We start from the raw sequence: 11955 nt of genomic DNA, 5'->3' as shown, positions 1-11955 counted from the left end.
CATAGGACCTGTCAACACATCTACAGCCTGAACCACTTGACAGAATTACACCAAATGTGGCAGAAAGCTAGCTGCTAGTATGCAGATTGTGCTTTTTGGCATTTGGTGTAAATCCATTCAGTAATTTAGGAGATATTCAAGGGCAAATATATTTGTATATCTCTGACAGCGAAAATTCACAAATTTTCACGAATACACGTGCAAAAAGAAGCATTGCAATTGATTGACCGCATCCTGACTAGGAAGTTGCAACTGCCAATTTATTTCACGGGACATGGTCCCCGGGGGTGAAAATTAAAATTGAAAGTGGCATAAGGGGTCAGGGTGACGGTACCCTGATCCAAGAGGTCTGATATAGGTGTGTTTTAAGGACAAATGATAGGTTTATAATAATTTTGATCACGGCATGCAATATTTGTGAAAATTCACAAATTTTCACAAATTTACATGAATTATTTGCAAAAAAAAATCGCGAATATGGAAAAATTTGAAATAAAAAAAACGATTCATTTATACACTAATAATTCATTCACTCATACATGCACTCAGAGACTCAGGCGCCCACTCACACACCCACTCATGCACCTACTCAGACACACTCATAGACTCACACACCCACTTTCAGACCCACTCAGACACTCACGCTCCCACTCACACATCCAGTGACAGAGACAGAGCCTGTGGCCAACCTGCCCTACGCACAGCCAAAGGCTATGCATGGTGTGGGTTTGGGCGGTTATAATGGCTTGGCTCCAAAGCCTGGCTGCAAGGCCAGACCTTGTGACCAACCCCGTCACAGGGGTTGAAATAACATATAGTTGGTGATTCTGACCCCGGCGGTCCTTGACCGCCGGGGCCAGGGTTGGCGGGAGCCCCGCCAACAAGCTCGCGGTGCCCCGCAGGGCATTCTGACCGCGGCGGTTCGGCCGCGGTCAGAAGTGGAAAACCGGCGGTCTCCTGCCGGTTTTCCGCTGCCCTTAGGAATCCGCCATGGGGATTCTGACACCCCTCACCGCCATCCTGTTCCTGGCGGGTCTCCCGCCAGGAACAGGATGGCGGTGATGGGTGTCTTGGGGCCCCTGGGGGCCCCTGCAGTGCCCATGCCAATGGCATGGGCACTGCAGGGGCCCCCGTAAGAGGGCCCCACCAAGAATTTCAGTGTCTGCCTAGCAGACACTGAAATTCGCGACGGGTGCTACTGCACCCGTCGCACTCCAGCAACTCCGCCGGCTCCATTCGGAGCCGGCTTCATCGTTGCTGGGTCTTTCCCGCTGTGCTGGCGGGCGGCCTATTGGCGGTCGCCCGCCAGCACAGCGGGAAAGCCAGAATGGCCGCCGCGGTCTTGTGACCGCGGTGCGGTCATTTGGCGGTAACCGCATGGCGGGCGGCGACCGCCGCCCGCCGCGGTTAGAATCACCGCCATAGTAATTAAAATTACTTTACATTAAAAAACCATAGAACCTCAATGAAAAAAACTAAGATTACAGCAACGTTATAATTAGGTTCTGAATTTACTCAAACAAAACCACAGAAATGTATATAACTGGTGCCTTCGCCATGCACAGCTAATTACTCTACATATTACGTCATTGGTGAGATCTTGTATGGCATATTTGATATCACTGCAACATTTGCAATAATATTATTGATAAGAAAACTGTGCATGGCAGTGGGCGAGTTATAGTTACCTTAGGGTGTGAGTTATAGTTACTTGAAAAAACTCTAGCTATAACTGCTGATTTTCTATGGTTTTGTATAAGTAAATTCATAACCTAACTATAATATCCCTGTAACCTTTGTTTTTTTGAGCATGGTACTGGGGCCAAACAAGGCATTCAATAACCAGGACAATCGCAACCCGCCTCAGCTGCTTTTTGGTAAGAGAAATAGTTATCATTGAACACAATCACCAAATCCTCCACCGCCTCAGCTGCTTTTTGGTAAGAGAAATAGTTATCATTGAACACAATCACCAAATCCTCCACCGCCTAGTGCTGTGGTGGACCCTCCTACCACTTCACATTCTCTTGTTTCATCCTACCCACTACTAGGATCCTCATACCTCTATTGCTCAATGTTTGAAGTCCCCTCAGTGCCAGGATCCTCTAACTCATAGTAATCACACATGCATTTACATCTCCATCCTGGTTCCTCTGCTGCTGCCCTTATCCTGACAGTACCAGGACCCTTAGCCGTAAACGCCCCCCAGTAAATCTCCTTTCCATCATCTACAGTTAAGTGCATCAGCATAATGATTTATTGAGCACATCATCTTCTGCTGTAACTGAGACTGTACCTACCCCTACTGAGAGTCCTTGAGACCCTGATCTCCTACCATCTCTTTGCACTTCTACTCTGTTGCAGTCATAACTCTGCTGCCTCAGTTCTTAGCTGTCATCTCAATTTCCCAGTTTCTGAAGCCTGTACATCTATTATCCCTCAGACTTATTAGGGTTTAATTGCCAATACTGTGTATGCAGTAATATTTAAAATGCCTTTTAGATTGTTCCACAATCTGTGAAAGCAAAGCTGTAATTTCACAAGTAATATTGAGAAATGAAGCAGACATTTAGCATTTCTTCCCATGAAATTAATTGGCTTGACTTTAACATAATATACATTTGAGCCGCCAGTATGCATGTTGTCCACATACTAAAGAGCAGTCTAAAGGCTTTGTTTAGTGGTTTGTTAGTAGGTGCAGGTGTGGAAAGTGAATTATTGGTGAGGGCAGCTAGGTACCTACACTTAGCAATAAGCCACTAACCCCTACTAGGTCCAGTTAGGTCTCAATAAATGAATCCCAGATCATTTTAGCACATAGAAACTAATGGGCATATTTAAGAGCCCCTTGCACCACCGAAGCGTCACTTTTCATGATGCTCCGGTGGAACTATGCCATGGACCGTATTGACAAGGTGGCATTAAGCCACTTATTGTGGCTTAACACCACCTTGTAAATACATCCCTTTCACATGCAGCACTTTGCGTGGGAGGGGGGTGCAACGGGTGTTGCTGTGGGCGTGCCACAGCAACACCCATTGCATTTTGACGCTGCCTGAGATTCATGTGTTTTCGTAAACCTGATTCAGTACCAAAATCTAACACCACCCCCAGGGGTGGCATTAACAGTGTGCAACGAGGAGAAATACTTTTATTTCTCCTTGTTTTTTGCTCTTTATATGTGTGCTGCATTCTGCAGCACACATAGAAAGAGCAAATCGCCATTTCAGATTGTTTTTGTATAGGAAGGTGTCCCTTCCTGCACAAAAACACTCTCTTCCTCAACGTAGCCATCCTTGCACCATGGTGCAAGGGTGGCTGCGTGGCGCTCGGCTGCAAAATTAGCGCCGGCGCAGGGGACAACACAGGGGTGCACCGTATTCTATTAAATGTGGCACATCCCTGCATTGTGAAAATGACGGAGCCCGGCACTACCAATTTTGGCACAGCATCGTGCTCTGTCATTTTTTGTTGAATATGGGCCCAAAAGTTCCAATCAGGACATCAGGTCGCACACAATCGGGGAAATGTCAAAATTTGAGGCCGACCGCGATGGAGCCAGCTCAGCGACAGTGAGCAGGAGGCCTTGGTCAAAGTTTTACCTTGTGGTTTACTCTTTTGCTTGAAGACTTTCTTTTCCGGGATGAAGTTGCAAATTGGATCTGACCTCCCTGGAGCCCTCTTCGGATGCGCATCGCAGGAGACCTCGATGAAGAATTCTACCTTCGGACTTAGACAATTTTTCATGATGGAAATCTTCATCTGGGATGAACTTGAAGCCGACCTCCCTGGAGCACTCTTCGGATATGCTGCACGGGAAGCCTCGTCAACTTTCTACATTCAGACTTAGAAACATTTTTGGAGCTTTTTCTCTCCGACGTCGGACTACACTCCACAGCAAGCCGATTTCGACTCAGTTTCATCGGATTGCCTTTCCTGGAGCCCCCAGTGGATTCCTGGAAGTCTGGGGCTCCGGAGCTTTACAGGGGGACGATCCTGCAAGTCAGGCCGGGTCACAGTAGACATGAGCAGGCTTGACTCCCAACATCAGGTCGGTCCACTTGTGGAGCTTTTTTCCAAAAGTTCTCCAATCTTCCCCAAACTTCTGGGTCTTCTTCAAGAAGGTCTTTGAAGGTCCTCTAGGAGTCCACCACTCACCCCAAGGTTCCAGAAGCTCTGAGTTGCTCCTTGAGGATTAGGACTCCAACTCCCAGAATACACTGGGGTCAAATCCAAAAATGACCACTAGCCACTGATCTGCTGGTCAGTTTCTTCAGGGCTTGATGCAGGGGACTCTGGGCAGCTATTTTCTAACTGTAGACAACAGGGAGCCCCTTCTTGAAGCAGTTGAAGACAGGCAAAGCCTTTTTAGTGGTGAAGCCCAAGTGTGCAGCTGGTGCAGTCCTTTAGAGTGCAGTGTCCAGGTGCAGGTCAGGGTTCCAGCAGGGCAGTCATTCTTCTTGTCTTGTTCCTGGAAGGGATCTGAGGTGTGGGTGCAGCTTTGCCAGCTTTATCCTTGCGCCTGGGGTGAAAAGAAGGGGGCAGGGCAACTGTCCAATCGCAGTCAGACCACCACCCTCTTGGATGACCACTTCCTGGGAAGTGTGGCAAAAATCAATCCCAGGGAGCAACATTCTTTAAAAATCCAAAATGGCAGAAATTCAATTTTGGAGGTTAGGTCTGGCTGATTCCATCCACTGGTGTGGCTACAAATCCTTAACACACCCCTTTCCTGCCCTCTCCTAATATAATCAAGAGGGCACCTGGTAGTCTGGGTGTGCAGGAAATGGGGGACGCCCTGAGCTGCTCCAAATGTCCTTCCCTCCTGTGAAGATTTGTTTGGCTACTCTCCCCACATCTGGTTTCACCATCTGCTGAGGCAGATCTCCTCCCCGTGGCACTTCCTTTGTCTTCAGCCCATGCCACTTCAAACCTCATTAAGGAAGCCTGGCCTAGCTGCCAGAGGCTGGTCAATCAGAGAAGGGCACTGCAGAGCTGAAGTTGGCAACTTTCAGGTAGAGTTCTGAAACTCTTTTCCTAAACTAGTTACATTAAATTCAACAATGGTAAGTTGTTGGATTTATGATTACAATCAGTTTGATACCAAAATTTAAATATTTAGCTCCTTTTGGGACTTTATTAATTTAAGATAAAGTCTCCCATTTTATTCTATGGAGCCCATTCACTACAATGAGGGAAAAATTAATTTGGCAAATTTTCCTCACCAGGGCTTATAACACATCTTTTATAAGGTCCCTGCTGTTAGTTACACTGCAACCACCCTGGGGGCACCTAGGGGCACACCTTAGGGTCAAATTATTTATAAAAATAAGGTAGTTTAAGACTTTGGAAGTACTTTTAATTCCAAAGTCTAATTTGAAGGTAATTTTAGTTTAAAAGCAACCAGCAAGACAGGCCTGCCTTTAGAATGATACTGGGCACCTCAGAAGTGCACCCATTGGTGCACTACCTATGCTGGGGTCCCTAAACCTACATGCCCTACAATATACTCGGGAGGCCAATTATAATTAGCCTAATTTGCATATCCACTTTACACTGAGCACTGCCCTGGGACAAATTAGCAGTACCCAGGGCACAGCCAATAGTCATTAACCAGCAGTATCTGTCCAAAAAGCTTGGGGGTGACCAGGGCAAAAATGAGGACTTTCCTACACTGCCCTCCCCGATGAAAGGTAATGGATACTAACCAACACCCTGGTAGTCCTCATCAGCTGAGTGGAAAAACAGGGAAAGGCCATTTGCGTTAACATGGGCACTCCCAGGTTTATGTTCTACTGTGAAGTCCATCACCTGTAGGGAAATGGACCACCTTAACAGTTTTGGATTCTCCCCCCTCATTTGCATGAGCCATCTGAGAGGTCTATGGCCAGTTTGAATATGGAGTGCCAAACAGGTATGGCCTCAACTTCATCAAACAAATAGGAGGGACTGGGAGGATAATGGTCCACTGTACGTTCTCCCTAAGCATAAACCAATAAATGAAACGAGTACACTGTTCCAAGAAGATATGTCTAGAAGGACGACAAGTATCGGTATTGTGATAGGAGTGCCCTCAAGCGTCAATGAAGACGCTAGGCATCATCATTGGGCTAACTCCTCGTCAGACCGGCACTGCAATATCTGACGGGTCGCCACACATGTGGTGGTGGCACTAAACCGAAGATGATAACGCAGATCCAATGATATCTGCAGTACGTGCTGACAGTAGATGGAGAGGAGACTGAGAAGTGAGTTAAAATTGCCTCTGAAAACCCGGTATCTAAATTTAATTACTCAGAGTAGCGGTCATGCCAAGATTAAAATCAATAGAGGAGTACTTGGAGTAAATAATGGCCACCGATACTCCTACATAAGGGGAAGGAAGAGGTATACTCTATCCTAACACTAAGGGGTCGACATGTTTCCCGCCTATGCGGTCAGCAAATGATCCAGTGGCGCTTCATCAGGACCGTGATTAGAGACTTCTCCTATAAAAAGGTATAGTGAGTGCTGTAAAGTCACTTACTATGCGTAGACTAATCGTCAAGGTCAGTCAAACAGTAGGTCGCCCTATAAAAAGACAGAAAACATAAAAGCATACATTGGTGTCTGAGCACAACTGAATTCACCGTGATACAAAGAGATAGACATCATACCTTAATAACATCATCAGGCACATTAGACACAACATAGATGGCTTACCATCCCATGTGGAAGTCAGGCATCTTAGGGACGCGTAAACCTCAGACCAAAGGAGAATGCACTATATAGAAGAATGGCAGTAAAGTATATTGTCAAAACAATAATGTCACATATGGTGCCTGGGGACACATGCTGATGCTCACTTGATAATGTACTTCTGCAACCTCCAATCGTGTAGAAGTAACTCAGATAATATTATATTCAGGGAGAGTTAAATGTGAGTAAAGGTAACCGTAAAGTTTGAATAACCCCACTGGCATCAGCCAAGGAAAAAGAGGCTTTATTTATAAAAGAACAGGCAGAGTTCTAAACGTTAGGGTAACTCATTAGAGGTGTTTATGCACGGTGCTCATATTAGTAAAATGAACAATAACATGAGAAGACAACATGTGAGCTACGAAGGGGCCGCCAAGCGCGGTGTGTATGTAAACACTCGAGTACAGAAATGCCGACAATGCGGCTGGCGCTAAAACGAGTGTGCCTGTCAATGGCCATATTGGCATCTAAGTAGGCGGTTAGTAAGCGGTCTAAAGGTGGCGTGAGCAATGAAATGAGGCAGGCACTAACAAAATTGAAAAAGTGCCGGTAGCGAGAGGACGTCAAAGCGAGCAACGACCAGGCCCTAAAAAATAAATAAAATAAAGAGAAGAGATCGGTAACAGGACTTACATGATGTCTTCCTCTAGTCCTGCCATCCAACCTACCTGGGTCGCGTGCCTGGAAATCAAGGCACAGAGCGCACGGGAGGTTCTAAATAGATGTGGGCTGTTAGCCGGAACGGCGAGCACCCGTGTAGACACTAAAAAGAGACTATCAGGAGAGGATGAACACAGTAGAAAAACCGGCGGCCATCTTTGAAAGATCAAGGGGGAACCGATCCAGAACATATGGATGGTAAGCCCCAATGTCACAATGAGTCAGAGGGTCAGCCAGAAGTCAGATAAACTTGCGGAGAGAAAAAATTATATATAGAAAAATCAACAAAATAGTTTGGTCTACAATCAAGACTATCCAAATATGGTCCAAAAAGAATGAACAAAGTCGCAAAAATTGGTTTGATTGAATTAACACAAGTCAGAAAACAATTGTTGTCAAAATTAGGTTAAGGTGATAAGGTCCACCAAGGAATATCATCATTGAGGCCCTCGTTGGATGTTTTGAGTTTGTAAATCCAACGCTGCTCAACCCTGAACAAATATTTAGGGTCATTGTCATTGTGTTGGGGCACCTGTAAAACTGTCCACCACAGATCATCGGGGCCATGGTTCGCTTCCAGAAAATGCAAGCTTAATCTAGTCGTGATGCGTGAACATCTGATGTTACTGCGATGTTAGTTAATTCTCTGTTTAACGGGTCTGGTAGTCATGCCCACATATTGTAAATCGCAAGGACAAGTAATCAGATAAATACAGTGTCGAGTATTGCAATGTGTGTGTTTGGTCAATCGCCAGACGCCAACATATTTAAGATCCAGTACGTCTGTCCGTTTGGTCAGTGGGCAGACATTACAGGAACCACAAGGAAAATGTCCAGTAACCGGAGGTAAATTCCATAAGGTGGACTCTTCACGTGAACCATCTTGAGTCCCGTTTTTGGACTTAATGATACAAATTGTGAACGGTAAATTAGTCACCGACACTTATCATAAAACTACTGATCAGAACAGTTTACTCTTGTATGAGAGTCACCATCCTAAGGCCCTACGCGAAAATCTTCCATTTGGCCAATTCTTGAGGCTGCGTCGTAATTGTTCCACAGCCCAATTATTCGAAGCCCAGGCATGCGACTTGAAGGATAAACTACGACACCGCCATTATCCTACTAAGATCATCAATCCAGCCTGTAAGAGAGCCCGCCACAATCATAGAGAAGCCCTCTTAGCACCCACTATGCGGTAAGAACAAGTGCGACTGACATGTGTATCCACTCACACTCCTATGTCAAATACTGTCAAAAAACTTATCAATAAAAGATGGAACATTTTACAAAGTGGTGGGATACACATTGATAGACCTCTGTTTGCATTCAAGAGATCCCCCAACATTAGGGACTTAGTTGGCCATACGCCGCCGCACATACAAGGTGGTTCACGTGAACAGTCCACCTTATGGAATTTACCTCCGGTTTCCGGACATTTTCCTTGTGGCTCCTGTAATGTCTGCCCACTGACCAAACGGACAGACGTACTAGATCTTAAATATGTTGGCGTCTGGCGATTGACCAAACACACAAATTGCAATACTTGACACTGTATTTATCTGATTACGTGTCCTTGCGATTTACAATATGTGGGCATGACTACCAGACCCGTTAAACAGAGAATTAACGAACATCGCAGGAACATCAGATGTTCACGCATCACGACTAGATTAAGCTTGCATTTTCTGGAAGCGAACCATGGCCCGAAGATCTGTGGTGGACAGTTTTACAGGTGCCCCAACGCAATGACAATGACCCTAAATATTTGTTCAGGGTTGAGCAGCGTTGGATTTACAAACTCAAAAAATCCAACGAGGGCCTCAATGATGATATTCCTTGGTGGACCTTATCACCTTAACCTAATTTTGACAACAATTGTTTTCTGACTTGTGTTAATTCAATCGAACCAATTTTTGCGACTTTGTTCATTCTTTTTGGACCATATTTGGATAGTCTTGATTGTAGACCAAACTATTTTGTTGATTTTTCTATATATAATTTTTTCTCTCCGCAAGTTTATCTGACTTCTGGCTGACCCTCTGACTCATTGTGACATTGGGGATTACCATCCATATGTTCTGGATCGGTTCCCCCTTGATCATTCAAAGATGGCCTCCAGTTTTTCTACTGTGTTCATCCTCTCCTGATAGTCTCTTTTTAGTGTCTACACGGGTGCTCGCTGTTCCAGCTAACAGCCCAAATCTATTTAGAACCTCCCGTGCGCTCTGTGCCTTGATTTCCAGGCACGCGACCCCAGGTAGGTTGGATGGCAGGACTAGAGGAAGACATCATGTAAGTCCTGTTACCGATCTCTTCTCTTTATTTTATTTATTTTTTAGGGCCTGGTCGTTGCTCGCTTCGACGTCCTCTCGCTACCGGCACTTTTTCAATTTTTTTAGTGCCCGCCTCATTTCATGGCTCACGCCACCTTTAGACCGCTTACTAACCGCCTACTTAGATGCCAATATGGCCATTGACAGGCACACTCGTTTTAGCGCCAGCCGCATTGTCGGCATTTCTGTACTCGAGTGTTTACATACACACCACGCTTGGCGGCCCCTTCGTAGCTCACATGTTGTCTTCTCATGTTATTTTTCATTTTACTAATATGAGCACCGTGCATAAACACCTCTAATGAGTTACCCTAACGTTTAGAACTCTGCCTGTTCTTTTATAAATAAAGCCTCTTTTTCCTTGGCTGATGCCAGTAGGGTTATTTAAACTTTACGGTTACCTTTACTCACATTTAACTCTCCCTGTATATAATATTATCTGAGTTACTTCTACACGATTGGAGGTTGCGGAAGTACATTATGAAGTGAGCATGAGCATGTGTCCCCAGGCACCATATGTGACATTACTGTTTTGACAATATACTTTACTGCCATTCTTCTATATAGTGCATTCTCCTTTGGTCTGAGGTTTACGCGTCCCTAAGATGCCTGACTTCCACATGGGATGGTAAGCCTTCTATGTTGTGTCTAATGTGCCTGATGATGTTATTAAGGTATGATGTCTATCTCTTTGTATCACGGTGAATTCAGTTGTGCTCAGACACCAATGTATGCTTTTTTGTTTTCTGTCTTTTTATAGGGCGACCTACTGTTTGACTGACCTTGACGATTAGTCTACGCATAGTAAGTGACTTTACAGCACTCACTATACCCTTTTATAAGAGAAGTCTCTAATCACGGTCCTGATGAAGTGCCACTGGATAATTTGCTGACCGCATAGACGCGAAACATGTCGACCCCTTAGTGTTAGGATAGAGTATACCTCTTCCTTCCCCTTATGTAGGAGTATCGGTGGCCATTATTTCCTCCAAGTACTCCTCTATTGATTTTAATCTTGGCCTGACCGCTGAGCCAATTTTAACTCACTTCTCACTCTCCTCTCCATCTACTGTCAGCACGTACTGCAGATATCATTGGATCTGCGCTATCATCTTCGGTTTAGTGCCACCACCACATGTGTGGTCACCCGTCAGATATTGCAGTGCCTGTCTGACGAGGAGTTAACCCAATGATGATGCCTAGCGTCTTCATTGACGCTTGAGGGCACTCCTATCACAATACCGATACTTGTCGTCCTTCTAGACATATCTTCTTGGAACAGTGTACTTGTTTCATTTAATGGCCTCAACCTCTTCAGGAAGAAGACCACAGCAAAGGCCTCCCTCTCAATGGCACTTGATTGTCTCTTACTGGAGAGCAGTGACCTGCTGATGAAGGCAACAGACTGATCCTGGTCATCTTTATTGGCTTGTGCTAACACTGCCCCAAACCCTTCCTCTGAAGCATCTGTTTGCACTATAAACTCATTGCTGTAGTCAGAGGCCAGTAGAACTAGTGCTGAACACATAGCCTTTTCCAGAGTGTCAAAGGCTTTCTGACACTCTGGGGTCCAAATTACCTTCCTGGGCTGCTTCTTTGAGGTGAGTTCTGTCAGAGGGGGCATTATGGCCCCATAATTCTGAAAAAACCTCCTGTAATACCCAGTCAGGCCAAGAAAGGCCCTAACCTGAGTCTGGGTTTTAGGACCCTCCCAATTCAGGATGGTCTGGATCTTGGGCTGGATAGGCTGTACCTGGCCCAGGTACACTACTGAACTCTGCCCTATCTGGCACTTGCTTGCCTTGATGGTCAAGACTGCCTGGAGCAGGGCCTGAAGCACTTCCTTCAGGTGGACCAGGTGATCCTCCCATGTAGAACTGAATACAGCTATATCATCAGGTAAGCTGCACTGAAAGATTTCAACCCAGACAAGACTCTGTTCACCAACCGTTGGAACATGGCAGAGGCATTCCTTAAGCCAAAGGGCATCACCTTGAACTGAAAATGGCCCTCTGGGGTGGAAATGCTGACCTCTCTTTAGGTCCTGGCCTTTAGGCAATCTGCCAGTATCCTGAGGTCAAGTCAAATGTACTCAGGAACTTAGCAGCCCCCCACCTATCAATGAGCTCATCAGTTATAGGTATGGGGTGAGCGTCAGTCTTAGTGACTGCATTTAGACCTCTGTAGTCTACACAAAGTCTTAGCTCTTTTTTCCCACCTT

This window comes from Pleurodeles waltl, chromosome 6, assembly GCF_031143425.1.
Source record: "Pleurodeles waltl isolate 20211129_DDA chromosome 6, aPleWal1.hap1.20221129, whole genome shotgun sequence".
Classification (NCBI taxonomy): domain Eukaryota; kingdom Metazoa; phylum Chordata; class Amphibia; order Caudata; family Salamandridae; genus Pleurodeles; species Pleurodeles waltl.
The sequence above is the reverse complement of the archived record's forward strand: the minus strand, read 5'-3'. Positions refer to the sequence as shown.